Source organism: Cebus imitator, unplaced genomic scaffold, assembly GCF_001604975.1.
Source record: "Cebus imitator isolate Cc_AM_T3 unplaced genomic scaffold, Cebus_imitator-1.0 Scaffold3, whole genome shotgun sequence".
NCBI lineage: Eukaryota > Metazoa > Chordata > Mammalia > Primates > Cebidae > Cebus > Cebus imitator.
In genome coordinates, this window is record NW_016107318.1 from 4,446,878 (window position 1) to 4,451,991 (window position 5,114).

Sequence of the window (5,114 nt, forward strand, 5' to 3'; positions counted from 1 at the left end):
CCTCCTGGGTTCAGGCAATTCTCCTGCCTCAGCCTCCTGAGTAGCTGGGCCTACAGGCACGCACCACCATGCCCAGCTAATTTTTTGTATTTTTAGTAGAGACGGGGTTTCACCAGGATGGTCTCTATCTCTTGACCTCGTGATCCACTCACCTCGGCCTCCCAAAGTGCTGGGATTACAGGCTTGAGCCACCGCGCCCGACGTATCACATTTTATTTATTCATCAGTTGGTGGACATTTGTTTCTACTTTTTGGCCATTAAGAATAATGCTGGGCCGGGAGCAGTGGCTGAAGCCTGTAATCCCAGCACTTTGGGAGGCCGAGATGGGAGGATCACGAGGTCAAGAGATCGAGACCATCCTGGCCAACACGGTGAAACCCCGTCTCTACTAAAAATACAAAAAAATTAGCTGGGCGTGGTGGCGTGTAGTCCTGTAGTCCCAGCTACCCTGGAGGCTGAGGTAGGAGAATTGCTTGAACCCGGGAGGCGGAGATTGCAGTGAGCCGAAATCATGCCACTGCACTCCAGCCTGGCAACAGAGTGAGACTCTGTCTCAAAAAAAAAAAAGAAGAAGAAGAATGCTATAGGCCAGGCAGGGTGGCTCACGCCTATAATCCCAGCACTTTGGGAGGCCCAGGCTGGAGGATCACTTGAGTTTAGGAGTTCGAAACCAGCCTGGCCAACATGGTGAAACCCAGTCCCTACTAAAAATACAAAAATTAGCTGGGCATGATGGTGGGTGCTTGTAATCCCAGCTACTGAGGAGGCCAAGGTGGGAGACTCATTTGAGCCTGGGAAACAGGGTGCAGTGAGCGGAGATCCTACCCTGCTCTCTAGTCAGGGTGATGGAGCAAGACTCCATCTCAAAAAAATAAAAATAAAAATAAATAAAAGAATAATGCTGCTATGCATATTCACGTATGAGTTTTTGTATGGATGTATGTTTTCAATTCTCTTGGGCATTACCTAGGAGTAGAATTGCTGGACCATATATCTTTATATTTAATGTTTTGAGGAACTGAATCTGTAGTATTTAGATATGTGTACAGACCACTGTACTCTGAATAGATGTTCTAAATTAGCATCTAGAACCATACCCTGAATTCTAGATGCCTTGGTTAGCTTAGTTCTGACTTATAGAAGGGTCCTGTAAAATACTTTTGGTGGGTAATGAGAGTAAAGATATAATGGCCAATATATGCCTATAGCATTCTATATATTTGAAAAGAGGCCCTGAGATATTTCCTGGGACTGCCAAGTGTTTGCAGTTAATAGGAGAAGTAATTGGAACTACGAATTACCTAAAAGTGTTAATTCACTTAGGATATATAATTGCTTTTAAATCCTCAATGTGCTAGACTTCTTCCATCAGGCTTAAAGCTTAATGTCGTCACTTGATAAACGCTGTTTCCACTCATCAATCATTCATGAAGTGCATTGGCCACATATTGTTTCAGCTGGAATGAGCAGTGATCCTAACTATTCTAAATAAAATATCAGATATACCCAACCAATGCAGTTAAATCTGACTTTGGGGCTGGGCGAGGTAGCTCACACCTGTAATCCCAGCACTTTGGGAGGCTGAGGCCGGCAGATCATGAGGTCAGATGATCAAGACCATCCTGGCCAACATGGTGAAACCCCATCTCTACTAAAATACAAAAAATTAGCCAGGTGTGGGGACTGAGGCAGTGGAATTGCTTGAATCCAGGAGGCAGAGGTTGCAGTAAGCTGAGATCGTACCACTGCACTCCAGACTGGTAACAGAGCAAGACTCCATCTCAAACAAAACAAAGCCAAAAAACAAAAATTAGCCAGACACAGTGACATGTGCCTGTAGTCCCAGCAACTCGAGAGGCAGAGGAAGAGGCAGGAGAATCGCTCAAAGCAAGGAGGTGAAAGTTGCAGTGAGCCAAGATTGTGCCACTGCACTCCAGCCTGGGCGACAGAGTGAGACTCTGTCTAAATAAATAAATAAAAATGTTTGACTTTAGTACCTTCTTCATGTGGCTCACTACTCACTTCTTGGCCCTTTTGTATGTTCCTCAATGACTGTCTCCTTTGCTGGGGACCTCTTATTGTTTGATTCCCCAATCCTGGACCAAAAAAACCTGTGGCTGTCCATTTAGATGGTCAATTTAAACCTGGTTTGAAGATACAACCTTCTAAGATAATTCAAGTCTGGCTACATTCCATGACACTCATATGGCCCACAGGAGAATTTTTCTTGCAAAGTTGCAAGTACAGGCCCTTTCTGCTGTAGGTCTCTCTCTCTCTCTCTCTCTCTCTCTCTCTCTCTCTCTCTGTTCTGCCATCAAAGCCTTCTCTAGATAGTCTATTGCTTTTAGACTTTTCCAGGTGACATAAATTCCAGGGCACAGAGTCAACCAGAGTCAACTTGCCTAAAGTTCCTTTACTTGGCTTGAGGTGGAGATAGTGTGGGGTAAGCACTCTCTTCTTCCCACTCCTGGAAAGGGGAACAAAAATGGACAACACTCCAGAAAACTGTCTCTTACCCTTTTTTTTTTTTTTTTTTTTTTTTTGAGACAGGGTATGGCTCTGTCACCCAGGCTGGAGTACAGTAGCACAATGTTGGCTCACTGTGACCTCCATCTCTTGGGCTCAAGTTATCATCCTTCCACCTCAGCCTCCCAAGTAGCTAAGACTACAGGCATTTGCCACCACACCCAGCTAGTTTTTGTATATTTAGTAGAGACCGGGTTTCATCATGTTGCCCAGCTGGTTTTGAACTCCTGAGCTTAAAGTTATCCGCCTGCCTCAGCCTCCCAAAGTGCTGGGATTACAGGTGTGAGCCACCAAGCCTGGCCCTTCTAGGCATGTTTATTCTCCAGTCTTCTTTCATCAATCCTGATTTATCATTCCTGGGAGGTTCATGAGAACGGAGGATTGCTAAATGGTTTTCACATTCTACCAGCATGTCCTGTGGGGATGGTCTGGCATCCTCTTTTAGAATGCTTAGGGTACTTGACATTTATTTTTCTCAGCTTTGGAGCCTCTATTAAAAGACCCACTGAAGGGTCCCATTTAATATGCCATATATCTTAAAAATATGTGCCTGTATTGTTGTACGTTCTTCTTTTTTTTTTAATGTGTGCACTTTTATTCAACTGGTCTCAAGTCAGTGTACAGGTAAGTGCTGGCTGCCTCCACCCACTCCCAGGGAAACCAAAAGCCTTCATACATCTCAAAATGGGGGATAAGAAAGGAGGGCCACGAAGGCTGATCATTCAAAATAAAACAAAATTAAAAGTATTAAGGCGAAGATTTTTTTTTTTAATTGCATTACACAATTTACACGAAAGCAATGCTATCACGTCCCCAGTGTGGACTCAGGAGAGGACTGGGCCATTCTCCTTAGATAGAGGTAGGGTGGCTTTTAGGAGGGCAAGGGACTTTCTGTAACAATGCATCTCATGATATTTGGAATGACTATTAAAAAAAAGAACAACGTATTTAAAAAAAGAACAATGTACAAAGTCCTCACCCACACTGTAGAACTTTGGGGGATGCTCAGTCCAACTGACTGCTGTCACCTATACTGTTCCAGTTTTTAAGTCCTGAGTCAAGCCCCTGTTGCCCAAAAAACAAAACAAACACACACACACAAAATAAAACCAAATAAAGCCATGACAATCTCACAATGTTTTCTGGGCAAGTTAGGTTTTGTCAAGAAAGGGTGTAATATAAGTAATAGTCCACCTAGAAGCATTTGTAGTAGATGATGAAGAGACCGCAGGGGCTGGACTCAACGTATTCCTGCTTGCTGATCCACATCTGCTGGAAGGTGAACAGCGAGGCTGGGATGGAGCCATCGATCCACACGGAGTATTTGCGCTGGAATGGAGTAATGATCTTGATCTTCATCGTGCTGGGCGCCAGGGTGATGATCTCCTTCTGCATCCTGTCGGCGATGCCAGGGTACATGGTGGTGCCACCAGACAGCACTGTGTTGGCGTACAGGTCTTTGCAGATGTCCATGTCACACCTCATGATGGAGTTGAAGGTAGTTTCGTGGTTGCCACAGGATTCCATGCTCAGGAAGGAAGGCTAGAAGAGCGCCTTAGGGCAGTGGAACCACTCTTCGCTGATAGTGATGACCTGGCTGTTGGGCAGCTCGTAGTTCTTCTCCAGGGAGGAGCTGGAGGCCTCCACAGCCATCTCCTGATCCAAGTCCAGGATGATGTAGCACCGCTTCTCCTTGATGATGCTCAAGATTTCCGGCTCAGCCATGGAGGCAAAGCTGTAGAGGTGCTCCATGAAGATCTTCATGAGGTAGTCAGTCAGGTCCCAGCCAGCCAGGTCCAGACACAGGACGATGTGGGGGAGGGCATACCCCTGGTAGATGGGCACAGTGTGGGTGATGCCATCGCCAGAATCCATCACAATGTGACCAGATGCGTACAGGGACAGCACGGCCTGGATGGCCACTTATGTGGCTGGGGTGTTGAAGGTCTCAGATATAATCTGGGTCATCTTCTCGCAGTTGGCCTTGGGGTTCAGGGGGGTCCTCAGTCAGCAGCATGGGTGCTCCTGGGAGCCACATGCAACTCGTTGTAGATGTGGTGTCAGATCTTCTCCATATCATCCCAGTTGGTGATGATGCCGTGCTCGATGGGGATGCCTCTCTTGCTCTGGGCCTCGTCGCCCACGTAGGGGTCCTTTTGACCCATGCCCACCATCACACAGGTGTGGATGGGCAGCGGAGCTCCATGCTCACAGGGCAGAGCATGAGACATCAAAAGGGTAAGTCTCAGTGGTCTGTTCTATGTTCTCAACCTTTTTTTTTTTGTTCTTATGGAACTCTTGACTTTCTGGTAGAATCTGGGACCCCCTTTCCAAGTAATGTTTCTATGTGCATAAAACAAATACATGGGATTACAAAGGAAACCAATGATATTAAAACAGAATTGCACCCTTAGAGCCGATGGAGGTCCAAGTACTCAGGTTAAAAATTTACATAAAAATGTTAGTTCTGGCCGGGCACGGTGGCTCAAGCCTGTAATCCCAGCACTTTGGGAGGCCGAGGCGGGTGGATCACGAGGTCAAGAGATCGAGACCATCCTGGTCAACATGGTGAAACCCCGTCTCTACT

At 46.2% G+C, this 5,114-nt stretch overlaps 1 pseudogene; it reads right to left on the reverse strand.

Annotated features, from left to right (window-relative positions):
- Positions 1–3,721: 3,721 nt before the first annotated feature.
- On the reverse strand, positions 3,722–4,707 carry LOC108306363 (annotated as a pseudogene).
- Between the last annotated feature and the right edge of the window lie 407 nt (positions 4,708–5,114).